The 26,845-nt window shown below is 41.6% G+C and overlaps 1 protein-coding gene across 1 annotated transcript in view; it reads left to right on the top strand.

Moving 5' to 3' along the window:
- Positions 1 to 26,845, top strand: part of znf469 (zinc finger protein 469) — a 219,954-nt gene that overhangs the window by 29,240 nt on the left and 163,869 nt on the right. Inside the window, exons 3-4 of the mRNA XM_019894127.1 lie at positions 15,771 to 15,808; positions 15,995 to 16,047. The gene's annotated coding sequence lies outside the window, so the exon portion shown is untranslated. The remainder of the gene's footprint in view (positions 1 to 15,770; positions 15,809 to 15,994; positions 16,048 to 26,845) is intronic.

Here is a 26,845-nt window from a genome sequence, read left to right as displayed (position 1 = left end):
GTATTTTCATAAAACCATTGAAATGGCAGGATGATCTCTTAGGTGGCACCAGTTATTCACTATCCTACAATTTCTTGCGTCTGTTACATCGAAATGGAAACCTGTTCATTCAACTTTGACAGATATTCCCAAAATACAAGCACTATTTGGATTCAAACACAGAAAAAAACCCCAACAACAAAAAACGCGTGTAGTTCTTCCAGTGAAACTAATCAAATTGTGCTTGTTAATTCCTAGCCAGGTACACATTTCCTTTCAAAAAAAACAAAAAAAACAAAACACCACCATTAATTTAATACATTTTGTGTTGCGTTGAATTACTAGCAGCTGTGCTTTTTTTGAACAATAAAAACACAAGCTAAGTAAAATCAGGTTATCTAACTAATGTGTAGCAGACCGGTACACGATGGCTCACAGTAAGCATGTCGCTCCGTCATATCATGTGGACAAAGTCCTCAGGGCACATTAGCTGAGGAAATCAGCAATCTTTAATGCAGCACACATGTACAGTATGTAGCTCATCTTTTTTTTTTTTTTTAACCTTCCCTTCCTGTAATTTTGGGCATGTTGCCAAAAATATTATGCTTCAAAGCTGAGACAGATTGATTTTCAAGTATTAAGTACAATAGGTGTGTTTGTGGATGTGTCGTGTTGATGGAAGCACACATTCTCCATCGTGTGTTCTGTCGACTATGTCAATAGAAACGAGCATTGACATCAGCTACAGTAACAGCCTGCAGCAAAATGTTGAAAATGAGACTTGTAGTATCAAAGTCAGGGTGTGTTTTCATTTGATTTGGACGATGTTCAGTTCATATCTGGCACGAGGGAAACAATTGCTTTATCTGTTACAGAACTGCTACATTCCAAGTTTTAACTTCAAGTCACATGACATGCATCTGGCTTTATTTTCTGACTAACTAGTAACACGGAATTAATCAATGTAACGTGTGCCTTATTGATTTAAAATTTTGGATGTATCATAATATAGGTTTACAATTACGTGAGTTGAATGCTTGTGGAGGCTCTCAGTCGTACAGGAAAGTTCCATCGTAGAAAGGGTTCTGTCAGTCGTCATCTGTACCTGTGGGCAAAAAACAAAAAAGGACGTTGAATGTTAACTGTTGAACTTTTTTTGACACACACACACACACACACACACACAGCTCCGGCCTTTCTGTGTGGAGTTTGCATGTTCTCCCGGTGCCTGCGTGAGTTTTGTCCGGGGAGAACATGCAAACTCCACACAGGAAGGCCAGAGCCGGAATCTAACCCTGCACATTTGCACTGTGAGGCCGACTCGTAAATAAATTCCAATGTTCAATCATATTAAATCAAAACAAAAAAAAAAGCCAATATTTTCTTACTTGAAACTATTCAGAGAGGAGAAAATATTACAAAAATACAGAAACATGAGGAAAATATTAATGTTGTTCAGAGACTTGCTGGTGACATGTGCTTATTATGGGCTGATACCCAAATGTTCTTGCCAAAATCAGAAAGTTCACTAGAGTCGATGACAGGGATTGTTCATTGTGAAAAACAAACAAACAAAAAAACCCAATCAAACATTGCAGTGTCAAAAGTATTGTCATTGTTTTGTCATTGGTACAGGCCAACGTCAGCTGCCTCTCTGGGGTCCCTTCGGCTCAGGAGCACCAGAATATTGCCTGGCCTGTTGTGACATCTATGCTCCCATCCCATTACAAATAATATTGATGATTGCCTGAATACAGTACATTTAGTCGAATGTAGTTGATTTCTATGACAGGGAAATGCTTATCCCATTTTCATTGCACTGCTAACGTGCACCTGTTAAGGAGTGGTGACTGACATGAGTGACTTGGAGGGATCACCTCTTCAGAGTCGCATCCATGCGACCAGCTGAAGTGTCAGCCTTTGAAGATTTTCACATCACACAGATTTTTCCTTGATGTTGCTATTGCAGTTTTTTTTTTGGGGGGGGGGGTGGAAGGTGTTGGGGCTCTGCACATGGAAGGGATTAGCCTGGGGCTCAGGAGTGCTTTTCCATGGAGAGAAAGGGGCCTGGAGACCATCTATACTTTATACCTGGGGTCTTATTTTTCCCTGAAGTCCCCGGTTTCGTCCCTGGAGAGGAAGGGATTGTTTCCTTTTGCAGAGAGTGAGAAACACAGATTAAAACAAAAGAAAAATCTTGCAATTATAAGATACAAATAAGAATTGTCGTACAAAACTATGCTGAGATGTTCAGTTTTTATGGAGTTGTTCTACAAACCCCAATTCCATTTAGGTTGCAATGTTGTGTGCAATGTAAATAAAAATAGAAAACACTCATTTGTAGATTGTTTTCAATATTGAATGTATTTAATGTTCAAATTGATTAACTTAAAGGCTCAGTAGTGCACAAGCAAAGACAAGGTGAGGTTTGACACTTTGCAATCAACGGCGTGAGCAAATAGTCCAACGGTTTAACATTGACAACATTTCTACAATTGAAATATCATCATCTACGGCCCATTAAACCATCAAAAAATTCAGAGAATCTGTAGAAATCTCTGCACGTAAGTGGCAAGGCCGAAAACCAACATTGAATGCGAGTGACCTTTCATCCCTCAGGCCCCGCTGCATTAAAAACTGGCATCATTATGTCGAGGATTTTTCCATGTGGGCTCAGAACCACTTCAGAAAACCATTGTCAGTTAAAACAGCTAATAATGTAAGTTAAAACTCTACCGTACGAAGTGAATGTTTCAGCTAAACCGCAGAAAACGCCGCTAGCTTCTCCGGGCCGCAGCTCCTCTGAGATTGAGTGACGCAAAGTGGAAAAGTTTCTGATGAGTTTATTTTTCAAATTGTTTTGGGAAATCATGGACATTGGGTTCTCTAGTCTAAAGAGGATAAGGACCGTGCGGATTGTTAATGCAAAGTTCAAAACCCAGAATCTGTGACGGTACCAGGAATGTTGAAAGGTATATCCAGGTTTTGGAGCAACAGATGCTCTCAAACAACACATTTTTCAGGGACATCCCTGCTTATTTCAGCCAGACATTGCCAAAACAAATTCTGCTTGTGACTACAGCGTGGCTTTGTCGTAGAAGAGTGCAAGTACTGGACCGGCCCGCCAACAGTGGATGCCCACTGTCTGGGCAGTCGAGTAGCTCTATGGTCACCCCAGGCAAGAAACTCGGGTCGCGGTCCCTTTCTTATCAGACCCTGTGTGTTGCGGACGCCTGCCTATCAGGCAGTCAGGTGTTTGGGTCGTGGTCGCACTCTTACCGGACGTCTGCGTCACGGTTCGCCCGCCGTGCATCCAGCTGTAGTAAGTCAAATGCTCTTGTCCGGCCAGAGATGTAGCTTGGTGTTGCGGTCAAAGTGACCCGTTGGAGTATGTCGGCAAGCTGTAGAGGTCGGCTTAGAGAAATTTCAAAGTTGGACGCTGAAAAAATGCCCACGTCCACACACAACCTTCATGAGGATATATGGCGCAGAAAATGGATGGATGGACGGACGGGCGAGTGTGGTCGCTTTTGACATAATTTTTTTGGATGAGTGGTGCGGGTATTGCCCCTGGAAGTGGACTTGGAGTTTCAGGTGGGCTTAAGTAGAGATGTCAACATAAATTTAGGTCCCAATTGGTCACTGTTTTGGGAAATTCTTAGCAATGTATGTAAAATGGTTTTGAATGGACACATTTTCTCCGGTTCCTTACCTCACTCCTCCCAAGACATCTGAAGAGGGAAGGGGATGTGGCTATATTAATGATTAGAAAGAGGCATTTTGAGATTTCGTTATTTACTGATTCCTACAAATCAAAGTGATAAAATTGAAAATGCAAGCTAATATTTTCCTGATTAAAAAAAAAAAATACATACATTGAGCTTGTTAGTGAAAAATGGACCACACCATGCAGATGATCCCTTGAAAAGGAAAGATGATGGCCATGTCCCACCTTTTTCGAAATGTGTTGCGGGCATCACATTCACTAGTTAATATTTGTAATAAAGAAAAAAAACAATAACATTGATCAGTTTGAACCCTCAATATCTTGTCTTTGTAGTGAACTGAATTAAATACAGGTTCAAAGTGCTTGGCAAATCATTGAACTTGATTTTTATTTGCATTTTACACAAGGTGCCGACTTTATTGGAATTGGCATTTGTCAGGACATTTGATCTAAATTCATACCCCATGTTGCCACGATAGAACATCATCCATCTCTTTGGTGTTATTTGACTAACTATGGATTGCGATTCCAATTCTGCCTGGCTGTTGAAATTGGTGGTGCAGCTTCACTGAGCATGGAGAGAGTGAAAAGGGAGCCAGAGAAAGCTCATCTGGACTCCATCAATGCTTGGTAAATAGAGCCTACACGGAGCTATTGAGCCAGACCTTGGCTCCCACACACCATCACAGAGAGTCAGACAATGGCTCCAGATACAAAATGACACACACATTGTCATTATCTCAAACCAAGTGCAAAAATGCAAATCTGTTCGAAGATTGCAAAAAAACATTCTTCAAATTGAGTTGCTTTGGTTGAAAGCATGAGTTGAATACTAAAAAATATATCTCCAGAGCCAGGGCAATTGTTTCTTTGGTTATGCTATTTGGATCCCTTTGAATACAAAATACTTTGTGAGCATCCTATCAAACACTTCCATTGTGTGCTGTCCATCTTTATTTTTCTGAACTCCTCTGCCCTCAACACATGCAAATGCGCGTCAAATACCCCAAGTCTAGGCCACAACTAAATCATTTATGAAAGGCAAAATAAGCAAAAGTATGCAATATTGCCAAAATTGTCCATCCCGATGCAGGTTATTCTATATCCTGATAACGCTCCACTGTAGACCACAAGATCGTATTTTTCCTTACACTCTGAACCTTTCTAATAACCACATGCCATCTTGCTTTACAAAGTATTGGGACCACCAAGGTTGCTCTCGTTATTTACAGTATGTCAGAGTTTTGGTAGTGACAGTGAAGTTTGTTCAGCCTTTTCACTTTTAACACGCATCAGTGAGAATGACGTTGAAAACTATCAAGATGGGCATGGTGAGATGTGACGAATTGAGAGTTGTGTTCAAACGCTGGTGTCAGTGCGGCAATGGCGCCACTGTATGCCCACTGCGAAGGAACAAAGCATCCCAATGTCATTTTATTTTCTGGGTATCCAAAGAACGTCATCCACTCAAATTACGCATGCAGATAATAGCGACTCTCATCGTAGTATGTGATAATACCTGAGAAAAATATATATTCTTAAGGAAAGTGGCCAATACAGTAATGGTTATCATTTAAAGATGGTGGAATCATTCCATCCTTATTGCAGAGCGAAAGATTGAATTTAAAAAGAACAGTAAATTGACGTCATTATCAATAATTACTGTACTTGCTTCATGCCATGCACTTTATGTGCAAAGTGATGTGTTTGAAACCCACCCCATAATTTGGGCAAGTAAATCATTTTAAGTGCATCATAAGTTCTGTCCCTCACCGCATTCCTGTGCCACCCGCACTCCAAATGAACATAAACGAAACCAAAGCCACACCATGGCAACAGAAGAGTGTCAATTTGGACAGGAAATAATTTATTTCAATGAAACTGCCTTTCTCCGATTGCACAGAGGGTCTTTCGCAGATAGTGATTTATTCGTGTGCCATGATAGATTATCAGGCGTGTGGCAGAAAGGTGTGTGAAATTACCCAATTTCACTTCAATAGTCTGAAAATTATTTCTTACAATATTCTGTACCAGCATGTTTTGTGATGGGCAAGACAATTAGAGGCTCTTTCATTCAATGGCGGAAGGTACAATTAAACTGTTGCCATTCTAACAGCAGACTCAGAGCTTTGGGTTCAACCAACCAGTTTTCACACTGTCGACAGGCTCTCAGTAGTTTGGCGGGCAAATGTAGAATGTGCTTCCTTTCGTATTAGAACAATAGCTGCAGTCTCCCCTTAAATACCTGAATGATATATATCAGTGTCAAATTTCAGTGTCTCTGTGCTCAGCAATACCCGGGAGGCCCGGCAGCAGAGCCTTTTACCCCACTTGTAATGACCTTCACACACCACAACACCACTTAATAGTTGGCGATATGCGGACGTACATCCCGAAGTCGGCATATATTTAAGTTGAACAAAGTGCGTTTGACCACGGAAGTTGGCCCAGGTCACACATCAGCACCATCCAACGGCAGGTGATGTGTGTTCGTCCAATTGGGCAGTCATCACATTTTCTCTTCTGGACCCTCCTCTCATTCCTTTTCCTTGGTCCAGGGCAGAGAGTAGAGATGATGGGCCACAGAGTTCGCCACTGGGCGTCTCTTACGGGTCTCACGTTGAATGGGTGTCTGTTCCCTGACATCTCAGTCTCTCATCACCACCTCATCAATCCCATACATCTGTGACCATCCCCCACAGAGACAGGGCTCCACTCTGTCCCAGAACGGACCAACCTTCCCCACTAGTCCAAGTCCTTCGCGGTGTGAAAAAATTTGCACGGCGAAACAAAATGACAGAAAGTCTCTTTCTGTTTCAAACCTCAGTGGGCCTCGAAATGTGAGGGGTGGAATCCCCAAACATATTGAAATACTGTACCATGCGTCTGCCCAAGAGGATGAGATGATCTTTCCATCTTTATAATGGGGGCCTTCTCCTTTGCTTTTATCCGCACCAAGATTGCCTGAGCCAGTAAACGGCTACAGGATCAAGGTCTCCTTGGGGAATAGAGGTGGATGTTATCGTAGCATTCCTGTCCATGAGAAAGTATGCCAATTAGCATCGCTGGAAAATGTTGTTTTGCGAGTCCTCTCACTAAACCCTTTTCCCATTTGCTGGTGATCCAAAGGCATGTGTGAATGTGTGTACTGTACGTATGCACTTTGCACACATGCACACGCACACACTGAGTGATTACCCTTTAAGTTTCAGACAGGTTTATTGGGTGTTTGCACTGGAGAGTCAACATGAGGTTGGACGGCCATTTGTATGTTTTTCCTGCTGTCTCCTGTGGGAAGTGAAGAAATATTAGACATACGTTTATAATTAATTTTACTGACACTCTGCGACATCGGGCTGAATTGTGACATACTCGTTGCATTATTCTGTACGGACAATTCAAATGACACGCGTAAGTGCTGTCTCTGTGGTCGACGTTTTGTGCCGCTTGTGTGCAGGCAGCACGTGCAAAGGGATGAACGTTAGCCTGCCGTTTTATGTGTGTGTGCTTGCATCACTGCCAAGTGGAACTGGGCCAGATAAAGACCCATTTGTGACAACTGCAGTCATTTCCCCACAGAGACAAAAGCCATATGCTTTTGAGTGCTTGTGGGTTCGCTGTTTTATTATCCAACGTTTTACTGTTGTCTTTCATGACAGTGACAATGAAACAATACAGGAAGAAGGAAACCCAATGCTTAATAGTTAAGGTTAAAACTAGCCATATGCTCAATCCAATACATCAATACGTCAATAGGCTGACTCGCTCTCTGTGTTGTCATCCGTCAGGCAACCATCCATTTCATATAAAACGAACTGCGTTGAATAAGTCCTCTTTTAACAGGCATTTTAAATTTAAATATCGAAACATAAATCTTAACTCATTGTCATTTCAAAGGAAATATTTTTATGTCTTTTAAGAGTCCAGCCATTCAATCCAATGCACTTATATATTCACACCCTCGATAGCAGTTTTATTTCATTTTCATCAGTTAAAGGGATGCTTGAGCTGACACGCGGCTGTTGTCATTTTTGGTCTGGCTGGTCTGCAGGTTATTGTCTCCTTGGGGAAATAAATAAGTTGGGGTGCAGAAGAAAAAAAAACTTATCAATGAGCTTATGAAATGATGGAGAATGTTTACTTATCTTGAAAATTAGTGAATGTTTGCACGTACCCCTTGCAATGTGCTCACATACTCCTGGTTGGGAAACATTAATTTTTTTTTTGCATTTTGTCGTGCCCTTGTTGAAAAAATATACAGTTCTCGAAGTTTTAAGCGACTATAAAGCTGAAAAGTGTGGTGTGCATTTCTATTCATTCTCCTGTACTCTTTTCACCCCGAAATATACTTAAGTCTCATCATTGCTTTCAGTAGTCATCTCATTAGCAAATTAGATTCCACTTGTGTGCAATTTACCCTCAGTATAAATGTACCTGTTCGGGGACCGCCTTGGTGGTTTGTTAGAGAACACTCATGAACAACACAATAGCATCATGAAAGACCGACAAACACGCCAGACAAGTTTAAAGCAAGGTCAGGTTATACGCACACACACAGTCACACACACACGCACTAAAAAATTAATCCCTGACTGGGAACAAATCGTCGAGTGCCGTTGAATCCATTTTCCCAAAAATGGGAAAAAAATATGGAACAACTGCTAACGCTACAACACATGGCCATCCACCCACCTAAAGTGACACGGCCAGTGAGGAGAGCATTGGTCAAAAAAGCAGCCAACAGGCTCATGGGCAACCCAGAGTAGCTGCAGAAATATACAAATCAAGTCACAGAATCTACCCAAGGGACAACTATAAGTCCTGCTCTCCACACATCTGTACTTAATTGAAGAGTGTTGAAAATAAGGCACAGGAATTCTCGCTGCAATGCAGGGGACAGTGCAAACAAGTGGAATACGGTCCTTTGGTCAGATCAGAGTGAAGTTTGTCTGTTTGTTTATTTATTTATTGTTCTTATGGGTGGAGGACCAAATTCAAAGTGTTATGTGTGGCAGAAAAGCAACACTGCTTGTCACCCTCGACAGACTAACTCCACTGTGAAATGCCGGTGGTGGCAACATTATGCCATTGGGATGCTATTCTTTGGCAGGGAGCTGCATACTGGGCAAATCTTGACCAAAAAAAAAAAAAAAATGTTCGCGGTTGAAGATGACGTGAGACTGAGAAGGAGATTCATCTGCCAGTCTGGAGCAGGGGTCCCCAACCTTTTTTGCCCCACAGACCGGTTTATGTCAGACAATATTTTCAGGGACTGGCATTTAAGGTGTGGCGGAAATAATACAAAATAATATGGTATGAGCTGCATGAAAACTGTGGTGTTTTCGAAATATAATAATAAACACAAGGAGCGTCGAATCTGGCCGCAACACTCTGATCGCTATGGCAATGTTTAATACCTTCAAAATGCGATACAACGCAAATTCAAAGTGCATGAAAATGACAACTCACCACAGCCCCGAGCTTGATTTTCTGTAACCAGACGGTCCCATCTCGGGGTAATAGGAGACAACGACACCTCAAGTGTGTGGTTTATGTCCAGTCTACGTCGTAATTTTGTTTTAGTCGCCGTTGCTGCAGAAAACCCCCGGCTCACACAGGTAGGATGTCGGAAATAGCAACAGTGCGATTGACACAGACGGATGTAACGGAGAACCCGGTAATTTTTCAAAATAAAACATCTTTCGTCTTCCGAAATAAATAAAACGGTATGAAGGCAAGTTCTTTCTGTGCGGCCTGGTACCAAATGCCCTGTGGACCGGCGGTTGGGGACCCCTGGTCTAGAGTCTTTCATTGACCCTAAACGTAACGCCAGAGCTACAGTGGAATGATTTAGATCATAAGCTGCCAGTAGCTTGTGAAAGGGATCATTCCGAGCGCTCATGGTAAATTAAAAAAAAAAAATAAAAAAAAAAACTCCCACCTATCATCCATTGAAATTTGTCACTTGATTGATATACAGTCCAGCCAGTCATATTTCAGTTGAATGCATCACCGCGTGTGTGTGTGTGTGTGTGTGTGTGTGTGTGTGTGTGTGTGTGTGTGTGTGTGTGTGTGTGTGTGTGTGTGTTCATGCAGTACATAGATCATTTGGACTTGATATTTTTTCTAAGTAGCTCACATGCTGAAAAGGGGGGGGGGGGGCTCACATAGGACCACACATTTCCTAAGCAGATGCATGGCAAAAATGCTCTTTCAAATATGAATAAAATGAATGCGTACATGCAAAGATAATTTGGGGTTTGTTAAAACAAATAAATAAAGGGGGTGTGGAGGGGAGTTTGAAAATTAACTACGGTCCAATTACAGTGTGGTGCATGCAGCCGGCGGTAGTGCTTCCCTTGGTGAAAAAAATATTAATGTGTTGGAATGGCCCAGCTAAAGTCCAAACCTAAATCCCTTTAATCATGTGTGGCAAGACTTGAAAATTGCTACTTATGGATACTCTCTATCCCAGGGGTGCCCAAACTTTTTGGACCGAAGATCTACTTTTCGATCAACTAACCTCCCGGGGGCTCCCCCTACCGGCACGCGTGCACACACACACACACACGCACACACACACACACACACACACACACATGCACGCCATGATGAGAAACAGCCTGAAACTGAGGCATGCGATGCACTTTTTCAGCCTGTTAACTATCGTAGCTCACACGGACCGTTTTAAAGTGCTTTCCTGGGCACGCCTAGATTCCTATTCTTTGCCCGTGCCCTCGGTGAATTGTACATGAAGCAAACTCTGAATGAGAATAATGACGATAAAAGATAGAGCGCAACAGCTCTGATCACAAGCTGCAATTGCAGACTGCTGAGCGCTAACAACTTCCGGTGACGTAATCGCGCGCCACTGTAAATTCAAGATTTACCTGCCTTATTTTATTTTTAATTTTTATTTATTTATTTTTTTGTGAAAATAAGACTGATAGGTTAATTAGGGTGCAGCGTACATTAACACAAAAAATATATTACTAACATGTACAAAGACACACAAATGGTTGTTTTTTTTTTTCTCCTCGACATTCCTCGGATCTACTTGGGACCTGTCTTCGATCTACCGGTAGATCAGGATCGACGTAATGGGCGCCCCTGCTCTATCCGATCTGGCCAAGCTTCAGCTTTTTTGCAAAGAAGGGACAAACATTTTCAATGTCTAGATGCGCAAAGCGAGTAACAACAACCCCTGCGATTGCACTTATAAAGAGCATTGATGCAGTGGGGCTGAATTAAAAAAAAAAATGCAATTATGTGCTACCTTGTGTTGGTCCATCACATAAAATCTCAGTTTTAACAATAATCTAATGAATAATCTAAATATAAATTGTCAAAATGAATGAATTACGTATTTTGAACAAGTGTGAAAATGACATCAGCAATGAACAGCTAAACCGGCAAAATGTAAACAACCATGAAAGTCAAATTTCAAATGAAATTAGGTTGGCCAACTGTGCTGCGCCAACTTTACATCATCTGCAAGTGGAGGGAGGTCTGCTTGCAGTTACTTATAAACGTGCTTTACATGCCTCAATCTTCCGCATGGCCTCCAGCGAGTCTATTTCTGCTTCCGCAATGTCAAAGACTGTGTGCGTGCCTCTCCTATGCTGTATTTAACCTCAATGAGTGGAGCCACTTTAATTGGTTAGGAAGTAAGTCGGCTGTGTTCACTCCCACTACGGCACAAGTGCCCCTTTCAAACTGCATCCCTCGACGAAAATACCAAATGAAAGAAAACTCCACCCATGCCCAGTTTGACAGCACTTTGTGCTAGACTTGGCACAGGCCAAGAGTGTCAGTCCCCGTCCCCCCCGACCCTCCTCCTTCCCACCAGTCAACTGAAAAAGGCTTAGTTTGAGTGTCCGGTTCTTTCGTAAAATTACCATGGTGGAATTGACTTGAATAATACAGTGAATTCATTTCAGTTTTGAACACAGAGCTGCCTGTTTTTACATCCCCTGACGCCGGTTTATGTTGATGGATTGACATGATGATTTTTCTGCAGTCTCTTCCTCTTTGGTAATGCACCACTTCCACTTTTAAAGATTTGACAGTTCACAGTGCACTATAAAGTTGGGCAACCACAAACCCTCGCCTCACACAATGCACTATAACTGAAGAGCATTGTTTTTGACACATGGCACGTTGTTTAACACCGGATCTGATCCCAGTCTAACCGCAACACCAAATGCTTTAACTTGGCTCTGGGATAGCGCGCAATACATTCCTGCATCCGTAGCCTAAGCACACCCTGTCCTACAGGAAACAAATCTTTTTCACTATTTACTTTGACCGGACACTTCGTAAATATGATACAGCAGCAATTGAATTACTCTGATGGTATTTCACGCTGTTATCGGATTTTTATATGATCGTCTGTTATCCTAGCAGGCATCCATACATCATGGTCGTCTACGACCGGGAAAGCGTCACATAATATGTGACGTTCCATGACAGTCACGGTGCTCTGTCAGACAATGCCGTTGTGATTTCATAAATAGTTGTGTGTTGGCTGTGAAGAAAAGCAATGTTTAAGGTGTTGGGGTTTTTATTTATTATCTTAAGATAATCTCTGAATGACTTTAATACTTCAGAGTTCAGTCATCTCCACAATAATTCAGAAGAAGTCTGGACTTAATTACTTTATTAGAAACAGCAATTCCATTTATGTCATGCTGCTTTGGTCATTCTTAAGCCGTCACTGGTCCTCCAATTCCATCTCTGTCCAGATCGTTGGTCAACTTTCTGGGATCACTTGAAGGGTATTTGATTGTTCTCATGGCTCGACAACAATCAAGACTCAGGTCTTGATTGACTCCGAAAGTCTAGACAACCTTTCGGGTTCTGTAAACTCTTATTTCAAACTTTCTCTGAGCTGGTTTTTCTTTTGAATCGTTCCCGAACTTGAGTTTGTGTAAGTGTGTCATTGGTGTGTTGTTGAATTTTGACAGAGAGGGTTAGAACCGGTATTTATATGCCAGCAAATGAATATGGAATCAATCAAGAGTCTTGATCATTGAGATGCAGCTGGCTTCCCGATGCCCCTCCAAACCCTTTCTGATCATGTTCTGGACAGTTCTTTACTGGATATAAATCTGTGACTGAACCCCCCCAATTTCAATGGCTTATATCTTTGGGTTTTCTGAAAGTGAAGTGAAATAAACTATCAGGTATTAAGACTGTAAACGTCATGATCATCATTATTAGCCAATTATCAGGAAGGATTTTAGCCTCTCCATTCTCAGAAAATGTTCTTAAGTGTGCTCAGACAGAAAGTCATAAAAATGAGAATGTATTTTTGTGGCTATGTGGGTAAACGATGGCTTGAAAAGTGTTTAGGTTGTCAAAGTCACAATGCGGAAAAGTGGAGCAAGTTGGCCGAAAATACTTTCATTTCACTCTTAACAATCCGAGATAGTAAAGATAAGGAGGAAGCAAGTAACTTCATTGTTTTGGTGTGTTACTGCATACTGTTTAGCGCAAAAACATGTTGGGACTGTTTTTATGAAACTGGATTCTTACTCATAAATTAGTGTGCCGTGATGACTTCAACATGGCATTGCAATCAACTCTGTCCCTCACGCTCGATCAGCTCTACTAGCGCCACAATCCAGTCAGTGAACATAGTTTTTTTTTTTTTTTTCTTCAAACCCAACCACATCCTGATCGTATCTTGGACACTAACCCAGAGAGTGACATATACAGACTACAGTTATTGAGTTCTATTTCCCATCAGGCGACACAATGTTTCACTTGACACGTTGCGTTTATATTAATCCCATAGTTGTCCAGTTCTGTCCTTCATCAAACATCAAAGCCTGTCAGATGTCAATTGCTGGAGCATGTTCACTTCCATACTTTCCACATAACAAAGCCAGACTACACGGGCCAGATCAAACTCGCAGCCACCCCAGCTAAATGAATGTCATGTGGGAGAGAAACTGTGAACAATTCAGCATACGGAATCAGAAGATGCCTTGTCACCCTTTTTGTCTCAAGAGCACCATACAAACAAGAAAATGGCTATTTCTGTTTCGTATCAGAGGTGTTGATGGTGTGGCATCAAGTTGATCAAGAAAAAAAAAACTCAGAACATGTTAACATATGGTTTATTTATATTTTTGGCCATGGGTTGTACACTATATCATTTGATGATTGCATGCCAAACCTCTGACTGGCGTTCACATCGTTTTTTTTTTTTTTTATAATGGATTTCACGTGCTGATGCAAAATGCAGCAAGGTGATGCTTATCAGCATGTAGCTGGCTTATTCCTGGTTTATGCTGGTTTTTCTTGGAGTCACTGGAAACCATAGTGTCCTGGTAGAAGTTAGGAAACCGAGCGGGGAAAGGTCTGGCTACGTGTGATATTGTCATAAAAAAATTGAAACCAGGAGCCGCGCACTCGTCCACCTTGGCAGGAACTCTGCGACACCAGAGATGAAGTCTAAGACTTCGCTTACTCCTGGAAGCAGGTTTTCCGCCTTTTATCAGATCTGATTTATAATATTGGTGAAGCACTGGGAAACACCAGGTTCATGACACCAAGCGCTCTTTGGCATGCGGCTAGTTGTCTGCATTCTCAAAGGGCTAATGAACGAAAAATGGCTGCAAACAGAACGCGCGGAGCAAAAATGGAAGTCCATGCCAACCTCATAAATTTATTTCTGTAACAGAACTGTCTTGATCCAGGAAAAGACTGGAATGCTTTCACTTGCGTATTTCACGTGTGCGTCGTTCCAAAACTCCATGCACAGTGGTTTTGGAGGAGATGCAGTCTTTTCACACACATTCTCATCCCAAACTCTCAAGTCACTCCAAGTTGAAAAGAGTAATGCACAGGATCTGTCTGGAGCTTGGCTGCGAGTTTCGATGTTTTACTGCATATGCACATTGCAAAGTACGTGAGCGCTTCTGCCCCAGACTAAATTCAGACACGTGCCCCTCACTCTATACTGCTGCACTGTATGTAGCTTGGTTTGAGATGAAATGCCTGCAGGTGTTTGAACCTAGCAGCAGTGCTTTCAGGTTTCTTGACAAATTTTGGATTCTATGCGGGAAGAAAATGGGAGACACAGAACACTGAAAAAACATTGAGCTTTGAGCACACTTTGGATCATGCTACGGTATCAATTGGCTCTCACGACATTCAATAAATGTTGTCTTTTTTTTTTTAAACAGTTTGGACAAACAGTATTCCCTCTGCTGATGTTGGCTAAAGTGCCATTTGTTTCAAGTATTTTCGATAATTACTTTTTGAAGAATAGCAGCGTGCAACAAAATACTTTTTTTGATCATTTCAAAAAAAAAGAAAAAAACTTAAAGTTCTTGGTACTTGGGGATGTGTGACTAAAATACTACACTCATTCTCACCTTTTACCAATAGGGCATCCACTTCAGGTACCTCAAACATGTTTGAGCAAGTGTTAAAAAAAAAAAAAAAAAAAACAGGACATTTTTTTGCTCTCACATGTCCAGAATAAATGTTGCACTTGTCTCTTTTAATGGTTCACTTTTAAAAATGGTTCTGGTTGATGGTTTAGTGGAAAAACTACCATCCTATTGATTGTAACTGATATGACAGACACGATGGTGGCGGTACCTACTACCCAGTGTCAGTCAGAATGTTTCTCGTCAGTACTGTGCCGGCTCAGTGCACCACGTTAAAGCAAGAACGTGTTATTAAAATAAATAAATAAATAAATAAAATAAAGTAAAGCATTCATTACAAGACAACCTTTGCAGGCAAGCAAAGGTTAAATCTGTACATGTATCTTGTCCTCTCTCACTATCTTCAAACTCTTACTCAGAGTTCCCCCAACTTTTGAACGATGCAACATGTAATCCAAGATGCTTCGGATGACTGGGGTTTTAAGGTCACTTCTTTGTGGCCATTTCTAGAATCTACTCCCTTTGTACTCGTGCAGCTGCTTTTAATTAAAAACGTTCCGTTTCGTTGGCCCGCGACGTAAAAGACTAATGCTTCGCCATTTCAATTGTTCTGACAAATCTGTTAATATGTTTGATTTGTTCTATTGTTTGTTTTTCAGTGATCTCAACTTGGATTTCACATGAGCAGAATTGTTAGGTTAGTACTTCATATTACATATGTGCTTTGTTCTTATTCATCTTCGAGCTAAAATAAATAAATCTTACATTTTACAGTGGAGAGAATGGGCACTGTAGATCTCTGTACATGTCCCGAGGATGACCCAGTAAATTGGCAGCATCCTGCTACAGCTGCATAGCATATTCTCCCTTTTCTTTCTTCCAGTTCCAGTTTTGACCTTCGACTCAACTGAACTGCCAAAGACAAAAGACGCAGCGGTATGTTTCAAGTCCCTTTTCAAGAAAGTTGTTTGTGCCTTGGTATTAAATATTGAATCGCACCTAACAGGAAGCAGACATCGACTTACACGCGTGCACACACAGTCTGCCCGGCTTGCACCTACGGTGTGGTTTTCATTTTAATCCGTAGTTCCACTTCTCTCCACCTACCACAGTGTGTGAAATGGGATGCTGTGAGTTTTAATGGCTTCTTCTGAGCTTTAATTACACCCAAGACTTTTTTTTTTCTTTGCAGGATGTGGCAGCTTGTGTGAATGGATGTTTTTATTGGTCTCCACTCGTACACAACTAGAGGTGAGCAGTTGGTGAGGTGCTTTCGGTGCGCCCAGCAAACAGTGCAAGATTTGGACAGAAAAGGGATGAAGCCAAGAGGCTCTTTGCTCCACATGACAGGACCTGTCGGACTGTTTCTTCGTTGTCGACAACTGTGCCCTCGTTGCTAATTGACCCTGTCCTCGCCACTTAGTTTGTGTTGACAGCAGGTCAGTGGCCAGCATATAAGCGAGCAGCTGGCCTGACCTCATGCGTTCAAGCTTACGTGTCCAGATGTTTTTTTTTTTTTTTTATGCATGCATATTTGTGCGCATGTGTGCTTGTTTGTACAGTCGGATGGCTGTGCATGCTCGTGTGAGTAATGCTAGGTGGAATCAATTAGAGTTGCGAATTAACCCTGGAGGTTGGTCATTGATCCCCAGAGTTCTTTATCACGGTTCTGCTTTGGAAGTCTCTTTTTGGCAGCCTGAATGCACGCAGTGCCGCTCAGGAGGGCTTTTGGACTCTCCAGTTCTGCAAATCATACCATGGCTCAGAAGCTCTACTACCGAGATGTATAAATCAGTGAGAAAGGTTGTTGAATCTGCTTTGGTATCCACTCTTACGTCTTCATAGTCCCCGGTTGGTGAATTCCTTCCAGTAGGAACCCTCAGAGGCTGCTTCAGGACAGGTTGATGGAAGGACGTTGAAAGCAAGCCTAGAAAAAACAGGGGCAGAATAACACATAGACGCAGACAGATAACTACTTAAAAAACTCTTAGTGATATGGAGGAGAGAGAGCGGGAGCAAAAGAGTTGGGGAACGGTCTGCTGGGTCAGGAGACGGGGAGATGAAGAATGAGCAAAAAGAGCACAGGAGAAGAAAAGGAGGTGTGGAAATTTGAATGGAGTGGAAACTGGGCTGGAGGCCACTCAGCAGTTCCTCCAGAGCCCTGCCAGAGCAATTAGCTATCAGGAGTTAAGAAAGGGAACTTAAGAAACTCCAGCAGGGGTTTGCGGGGATTTGGACGGTGCTTTAGGCCCGAATGTGGGAAGGCTTTTGTATCGTTTGTCTTTTTTTATGGAGAAAGACATAGTTTGTCTGTCTTTTAATGGGATCAAAGTAGCTCAGGTGAAGATATCTACCCGTTGCTTGGAGTAGTATACACGCACAGACGCACGCGGACACATGCACACACACGTATTATTGCGGCTGGCTTGTATTTAGGGAAAAGTTTGCTTTACCCATGTCTCTCTAATAAAAATCTTTTTTTGCTTTAAGCAAACTCTTAGACTTGTTAAACATTGTAGGTTGCTTGAAAGACATAAATACATTTAACAAGATTTTCTGAGGCCGTGTGCGCAAAGAAACATGACGGCATATCTTTTACGGCTCCCCATATAATCTTTATGTAACCGTTCATGAATTCATTTACAGCTGAAATTGCCCTGATTTGCCAGTAATTGCATTAGAACTCAATGTAAAACTATTTTTGTACAGTGCTCAACATCTTATAACATATTTTAATGCTTGGATACACTCGCGTTGGGTGATATGCCCCCCCCCCCCAAAAAAAGCATAAAATAAATAATTTGATGCTATAAATATACTGTGCACTTGCTTCACAGAACAATTATGGGTAGATAGCATTTCTGAACAACAGCTCTTGTTTATATGTTAAATTGCTTCATACATCTTCTGCAAAACAACAATATTTTGCAGTAATATTTGATACAACGAAGAACTTCAAATTACTTCCAGGCTATATATATACGCTGTCTTCATTGATTTATGTGAATATTTATGTCACTTAAATGTTTCACATTTTGAGCTGCAATAATTCCTGCCAACTACTACAGCAATCAGAATGAGCAAAGCTCCAGCAGCCAGAATGGCTGAAAAATTGTTTATTTGAGATATGGTGATTTGTGCCACATGCGTCATACTGGAATAAAAGTATGTAAATTGTGGACGGTCCTTAATACAGATGGTAAGAGAGACACCGCGTCTAGTGCTGTTATTGCATATATGTTTGTAATGACAACAAATTCAGACGCGGTCTTTAAATAGAGTTTCTGAAATTATCATACACTCTAGTTGCAAATGTAGTTATGATGCGAACGAAGAGCGTGTAAAGTGACTGACAAGCGATGTTAAGTTTTACTTGCGCTCATAAAATAATGTTACAGTGATGGCGGTGTGAGTGAGCTCTGGCCAATGTTTACTTGCTTTGTCAATGGTACAGTGTGGGTTTTTGCTGGTTTTGGTGTGTGGCTTAGCTTGACTTATCTTTGCTTGAGCGTTTCTGTGAAGTTGCAACGTTTTCCTCGTCATCCATATGGTTTATGGTGGAACACTTTTGTCTGTAAATTCCTCTTCACTGCGACCGTTTTGGCACATCCTATAATCTTATTCCGAACGGCATCAGTCTTGTCAACCCCGAATCATTTCCAGGCTAGAGACGTGGACTGAGGTCTTGTATGAAATACTCGCTGAGAGAAGAGACTCGTCCATTTCTCCATTTTCTACATTTGAAACAATGCCGTCTTCCGCTTGCTGATCCCAGAGTCCCGTGACTTAATCCTGCCCGCTGATTTTCAGAATGACAATTTATCACTTCCTCCTCCTTTGCCGTCTAGTCATGCAGACTCACCTTCATCACTTCCTTTTACTTTGCAGCCGGTCAATGGACTGTTTTGTCTTTTCAAGACAGTATCAATACTCGATAATGTAAAATTACGCATTGTGAAAGCGACGTTGACAACAGTCGCCATGATGATACATACCGCCACACTTAATACACTCCCTTTGAAAGACTTTTTATCCACTGTCTGTAGGCTTCGTATGTTTTTTATTTCTTATCAATCTTCTGAATATTGATAATGACTGGGATGATTTATGGTTGAATTTTTGTGAGTTACGTTTTAAAAAAATAGACATATTTTGCGAGACTCTAATTAATGTGTAGCCATTTTCGCACAATTATAACAGAATGAATTTGGGAATTTGTGCGTGTGCATCAACAAATCAATGGTTCACATTTTGTATAGTACAGTCTGTCTTTTACTGACTAGTGTAGCCCATTGGGGCGAGCAATCAAGGTCGGAAGGACACTCTCCTCGTCGCCAGGCAGTAGCTGTACTGTTAAAGGCATTTGGACCTTAAAACGTTGTTGTTTATGTAACCAAGAGAAAGTGGAAACTCCCTCATGGCTCCTTCAAAAACCAGATGCCGGAGAGTTTTGCTTTGACTTTTTATAGCTTATTTATGATGCAGGTGACTATGGCATTTCTTCTGTGTTTGTCTCAGTCTGATTCAAAACGTACATTGAAATATTAAGGGCTAACTACTCAGGTGATTTGACAAATGATATTGGCTGGCAACCAGTTCAGGGTGTAGCACGCCTACTGCCCGAAGACAACTGGGATAGGCTCCAGCACGCCCGCGACTCTTGTGAGGATAAGAGGATTAGAAAATGGTTGGATGAATGGACGTTATGTAAAAAAAAAAAAAAAAAAATCTGTCAACTCCTTGGTAAATGGGAGAATGAATTTTGTTTCTCTGTACTGTAGTTAGTCTATATGCGTTTTGCAATAGAATACTGACTGTTTCTTGCGTACTGCTACAATTATCTCATTCTTGATAAAATAGCCAAAGGAAAAGTGTGACACAGCAGTAAATTCTCTCAATGCTTTTGTGATATCGCACATGATGATAGTTTCAACACCGTGGCTTTATTTTCGTGCCCCTTGCGAGTCTAGGGCAAGCCAAAGTCTAAGTCTGTGCAGAGGCAGGTTAGACCTTGTGTTGGTATTCTAGCAGATGCGTGAAAGACAACTTCATCTGCTGCGAGTTGAAGCGGGTCCTCTCATTCTCTTTAAATGAAGTGCACAAGGGCTGTGCTGATATTCCTTGACTGCTTTCGTCATGTAGCAGGTCGAGGCGCACAAAGTGCGTTGATAAAGAAGTGCAAGCAGACCTACATGTGTGGATGGCTCAGGAGATTTGTGAAATGGGACAAGCCCTTTCATCCTGATTGTTATTCTCAGTCCATAACAATTGGAATGCAGTAAAAGACATGATACAGTATGTGGCTGGTACACATCCTTAGCCACAAACTGTGGGTGTTGTTGGGGTTGAGCATATAGAAGCAGAGTTGAGAAGGAGAAAGAAGAAAAAAAAAACTTTGCGTACCTGTGATCGGGGACTACCACATCAAGGTAGTCTTTGAAGTTGGGCTGCTCATGGCCATTTCCCACCTTTTCATTTTATTCTATTCATTCACCAATGGTGGGTGGATATCAACTCAACCAATAAAATAGTGTGTCATATGGTTTAGTACAGGGGTGCTGAACCTTTTTGACCAAAGATCTACTTTTCGATCAACCAACCCACCGTGATCGAACAGTTACCGCACGCACTTACACACGCATGCCCTGATGCCATTTGAAGTGTTGAGGCGGAATCTTGTAAAAACTTCCTGGTGTGTGTTGCATGGTGGCCATTTATGGATGTGAGCTTAGCTGCCATCTTTAGGGTCTGAGATATTGATATATTACAGATCTACACCTTTGGAGGTGCTGCAGGCATTTTCCACAGTGATGTAATAATCGTTTGTGTTGATGTTGAGCTGGCCTCTGCCTTCGTTTAAACATCAGTAACTTGTCATTTCCTTTACTAAGTGTGAAACGGCCGTTGCATCAGTGGAAGAGGAAAATGAATGACCCATTTATGTTTTTCGAAGAATCTGCACTTTTGGGAGTTAATCTGCCCTGTGTAGCCCCCACAGACATCTGCTATGACACATGCGACGTAGTTCTCGGCGACCATGCGGTGAATGCTTCGTACAGAGGTCCAGTGAATACACTGACACTCAAAAAGTGATCAAAAAACATTTTTGTCTCTTGGCATTGGGTGATTGCAATTCATTCTTCGCAGATAAAGTCTCATGTACATCTTTTCAAATGTAATCATCGCGCGTTATTAATAATGCACTTAGTTAGCAATGAACAGAGCACTATAATGGGAAAATATTAAGTATTGAAAATCTGTATGGAAGGATACTGTCGTTACCATTGGCCCTCTTCCTTAAAACAAGTTTACATAACAGTGCGTTTTATACCTTTCATGGTGTTTTGAAATCCCTTTTTTTAACACTTTTATGGCACTGAGAGGAAATACTGCATCATGTATTTTGTATTGGCACTCAGCCCCCAAAAAATACAGTGACATGAATTTTAGTCCACATCGCTGAAGCTTAAGGCTAAGATCTAACAACGAAGCAATCTGTTCCTCAGTGGCTTTTTAATTGTGTTTTCAGTGTGGTGTGATTCAACAGTTTTGGCAGCAGCACTGTAAATTGTTGAGTGATACACCTTCAGCACTGAAATCCCTCATGTGCTGTAGTAAAACCAATGAAATTAAAGTCAAACACACAGCATAAAACGTTATAGCACCCAAAAGCAGTCAACAGTAGGAGTGGAGCCGCAATTGAGCCGTTCAAACACTTTGTCACCTGATTACTGAACCCTTGGGATATCTATTCGTCATTGTCAGTCGGCCAAGTCTGGAGGTACTCGTTGGGGTCGGGGTCACCAATGGGGTTCCCACGGGCACCAGGTAGCCCCCAAGGACCACATGACCAGGCCTATTCTAAAAATAGCTCACCAGTGATGGGATGTTGTCATTTTCTAGGAATGTTGTAGAAGAGACCTTTTCAAAAAGTAAACACTGAGAGGGAATGGGGGGGGGGTGCTGCAAATGGACATTTACCTGTTTCCTAATTATTTCTCAGAAATCATGACCATGATCAGTGCCATGACATGTAGTTATGATAAAAAAATATGATAATAACTTAAGTCAAGGGAATTGGAGCGCAGCTTTTACTTCAAAAATTTTTCATGTCAACGTGGTAGCCCTCCGCATTCTCAGTTTCAAAAAGGTTGGTGACCCCTGCTTGATGGTGTAGGACACAGGTTGCATATTTTGGTTCTTTGTAACCGTATTTAAGACTCCCCCCAAAAAGTTATCACCATATTTCTCATAGTTTATGTAAACTGGAAATAGAGTTGTATTTGAACGACAAATTGCTCGTTGTGTACGTTTTAGGCCGGATTCGAATCCGTGACCTGGGAACTGTGAAGCAAACATGCTAACCACTCTGTCCCTGTGTCACACCTGCTCTGAAATTTTTTTGTTTTATACTCTGAAGATCTTGCTCTAAAAATGAAATGTGCAATTAGCTATTTAGGAATAATTACATGAGGGATTTGCTTCAATGCTGTTTCACTGTAGTCCATACAAAGCTCTCCTGGGCTGCACTCGTTGACCGTTTAACTGCATGCGTCTTGTTCCATTTCTTTTCAGTGACTCATCTGCTCAAAGTTTTATTTTTTGCAAAGCAAGAACACAAATACTGTTGAATATCTCACCAACAAAGTGTCCAAAACACTCTGAGGAATGTTGTCTTTCTTTCTTTCTCTCTCTTTCTCCTTTCCCTTTCTTTGTTTTTCCTTTCGCTTTCCTTCTTTCTTTCTTTCTTACTTTGTTTCTTTCTTCTTTTCCTTCTTTCTTTCTGTCTTTCTTTCTTTCTTTCAACACTTTAAATGAGGTGAATTGCTGAGCCCCGTATTTCCATAGTCGTCATTTGTTTTGATGTGACTCATTTGCCTGCAGCAGTTTCCAGTCTCATCACATCATCAAACCTCTCGATGAACCGGATAGTTGTTATCAAATGTAGGACAAAAACAGATAAAACCAGGATATCCTCAGGTATTCCCAATAAATTTTAATAATCGATTCATCTATTGATTATTTTGTTAATTAATTGATGAGTCGGCTAAAAAAGTTTTCATTTGTATCCCTATACAGTATAAGAAAAAAAAGGATATTATTTCAAATTGACTGTGTGCAAAATGCACAAACAAAATCTTATGTTTCAATTACTGGTTTGGTGTGTAAAACTGGAAAAAAATGTTTTCCAAAGTAAAACTGCTTTTACTTGACTTTGGGAAAATGGTTTATTTTAATTCCACTGCAGGTGCAATGATTAATCGATGAATCAAAAAAAAGAATTAATTTGATAATCGATTTACCATAGCATCTTTTTTTTTTTTTAATTAGAAATTGTACAAATCCTCAGAATGTCTCAGAATAATTTCATTTGTTCTGTGGAAGCAGACATTGTCCCAAATGATCACATAAACGGGATGTGAGGGCCCAGGATGATGGTGTTGGCAGTCCAGGAGGATGTCTCTTAGCTCCTCTAGGAAGGTGAGGAGACGTTGGTGTTGGTGTTGTAAGACCCAAGTACAGCATGCCGGTGGACAAGCCCCTCCGAACCCATGACCGCACAAAGAGTAATATTTCCCCCCTCATTGGCCAGGAACCTCAGTGATAGCTCTGTGGCCAATGATGTCACGGTCTCTTTGACTTCGCTTCCGCAAGTTGAAGCCAGCCTCATCCGGGAAGAGGTCTGGCCATCGCGTCTGACTGTAATATCCTCTGTGAAAATGCACAGGTGTTCAGAACAACAGTCACTCAGGTAGCACAGTGCTGTCCAGAAGTAATGTAAGCCACTGAGCAACACAGTACGTGCACTTGCTGTCATGTGAACATGGATGTATACTTACTTGCACATTCTCGCAACCTAGGTCTTTGTGTCGCGCAGAGTTGCACTCAAGGGAAACCCCTGTTTCATCTGCATCTTTTGATGCCGGAGAACTCTGTCTATTTTGGCCAAGCTGACATCATCAATGCTCTCAAAGTTGACATTATCGGCAATGACTTTCTCTCTGATCTCCCGGAGTCTGATGAGGTTGTTCTCACGAACCATACCAACAATGAGCATTTCTTGTGCCACTGTAACTATGACATCCCTCCCACCTCGATGTGGCATTCTTTCAACTCAAAAGGAAGAGACGTGTTGTCAAGTGACATGTTTTACAAAAAGAACTGATTTGAAACCAATTAGACTACTTTCACAGGCTTATAAAACTATATTGTGACAAAGAACGCAATAGAGTACAACCACTGTTGTGTTGTCTGAATGCCCCGATAAATGTGGCCACAGGGAATCTACTAAGGTTTGGATGGACTCTTAGTCCTGCGTCAGCCATTGTCATGCCATGAACAATGATATGGTCAATCTGTGTTGCTCGCATCTCATCCGTGATGATCGTGCAAAGTTGTCTTGCTCTTCCTCCTGGACCTTCTCCTCTCCCTTGTTGGCCGCCTCCTCTTCCTTGTTGGCCTGCTCGTCTTCCTCGTTGGCGTGCTCCTCTTCTTCCATGGCAAGCTCTTCTCCCTTCAGGGCCAGCTCGTCTCCCTCCTCTGACTCGAATTCCTCTTCCCCTGACTCTGGCTTCATCCGTTGTGTTTGTTTGGAATCTTCTGCAGACTGCATTCTGAACTTGGTTTTATAGATGTGCTCACAGCTTTAGCAAACGGTGTCTTCAATTTTGAGCCGTGTGTTATGAATGACGCAAGGTGTGTTCATTGTCTTCAAATGTTGCTGACTGTGGCAAGCATTTTGCATCGCATGAGCTTTCATTTGAGAATATGAGCAGAGTTCTTTTACAACTTGTGTTTTAGCAAGGAAAAATGTGTTTAGATTTATGAGAACGTAGGATTGTTATTGGTGAATTGTGCCTTCATGTGAAATGTGTTTATGGTATTGACAAACGGTGGCTAGATTTAGGAAATGTTTTTAGACAACAGGTCCTTTGGTTTAGCGGATTGGCTTTTGTGTTTTAGCATTTGAAAAAACACTGTCATGATTTATCACACTAACAATTACTAACAATATAGGATACAGATAGATAAACGTCAATATGTAACAATTTATTTCTAAAAATCTGAATTTTCAAGCAATCCCTTCTACAACATTACAAGAAAAGCTCAATATACCATCACTGGTGAGACATTTTGAGAACAGGCCTGCCGGCTACTCATGTCATTTTGTGCACAGACATCATCCTTGTGACTTATGCTGCATAATTTTGCCTAAGTGTGTCGATGTTTGTTAGTCCTTTTGTGTCCTGAAATTGGCGGGCGGACAGTTCAGGGCGTACCCTGCCTTTCATCCAAAGTCAGCAGAGATTTCAGCTCACCCGCAACCCTAATGGCAGCTAGCGGTTCCTGTTCCCAGCACAGCTTTAGTTTAACCAAAGTGATATCATTACGGTAAAACTAACACAGACAGTTTCCTAGGATTGAAAATCCTGGCTACTTAACATTTGCAGCTCTAGGGAAATACGTCATGAATAATTGGTAGGATAATTTCCGCAGTGCCGGCCGAGGTCACATTTGGACGTCCCCCCAAGCCCCCTTTTCCACAGTCTACAGTCGGAACCTTCATCTGCCCACCCTCATCATGTTGTTGTTCATTGGTTAGACATGTTTCTGCCAGCACAGTAGCACATGGCTAGCACCTTTGCCTTGCAGTCAAAAGTTCAATGCTCAAATTTGATCTTAGACCATTCTTTGTGGAGTGGACATGTTCTCTCCCTGCCTCCGTGGGTTTTTTGCGGGTGCTCCAGTTCCCACCTGCACAGGGATGGCGCTCCATCGGGGCGAGGGGGCTGTAGCCCAGAACCCCGTCAGAACTCTGTGAGCCACGGCTAAGCCCCTCCAGCATGTTATGTAGTATTATAAAATACATTTATAAGTTAGTTTCTCAGCCCTCCTATGTGTCAGTCAAGCCCCCAATTAGCTCCGGGAGAAAAGGAATCCTGGATCCATGCCTGCCCCTGCATTCCTAAAACATGCCTGGTAGCTTAACTGAAGACTCTAAATTGTCACGAGGTGTTATAATTTAATATAATAATGGTTGTTATTAATTTAATATAATATAAAGACAAGATATTCAATGTTCAAACTGATGAATTGTTTTAAGCAAATATTAATCAACTTAGAATTTAATAGCTGCAGCTGGGACAGGTGGCAAAAAAAGACAGGTGACCAGGCTAACTGGGAACAGGTGGCTGCCATGATTTGGTTTGAAATTGCTCATTCACAAGCAAAGAGGGGGCAAGGTTCACCTTTTTGTGAACAACTGCGTGAGGAAATAGTCGAGCAGTTTAAGGACAATGTCCCTCAACGTACAATTGAAAGAAAATTAGGGATCTCATCATCTCCGGTCCATAATATCATCAAAAGGTTCAGAGAATCTGGAGAAATCACAGCATGTAAGCCGCAAGGCCAAAAAACAATATTGAATGCCCGTGACCTCCAATACCTCAGGTGGCACTGCATCAAAGAAAATTATATCAATGTGTAAAGAATGATATCAGCACATGGGCTCGGTAACACTTCAGAAACCCAATGTCAGTAAATACAGTTCAGAGCTACATCTGTAAGTGCAACTTAAAACTCTACTATGCAAAGCAAAAGCCATCTACCACCAACACCCAGAAATGTCACCGGCTTCTCTGGGCCTGAGCTCATCAAAGATGAACTGATGTAAATTGAAAAAGTGCTCTGAGGTCTGACGAATCCACATTTCAAATTGTTTTTGGAAATTGTA

Source organism: Hippocampus comes, unplaced genomic scaffold, assembly GCF_001891065.2.
Source record: "Hippocampus comes isolate QL1 unplaced genomic scaffold, H_comes_QL1_v1.1 scaffold104, whole genome shotgun sequence".
Taxonomy (NCBI): Eukaryota; Metazoa; Chordata; class Actinopteri; order Syngnathiformes; family Syngnathidae; genus Hippocampus; species Hippocampus comes.
Note: the sequence above shows the minus strand (reverse complement) of the source record. Positions and strands in the feature narration are given on the sequence as shown.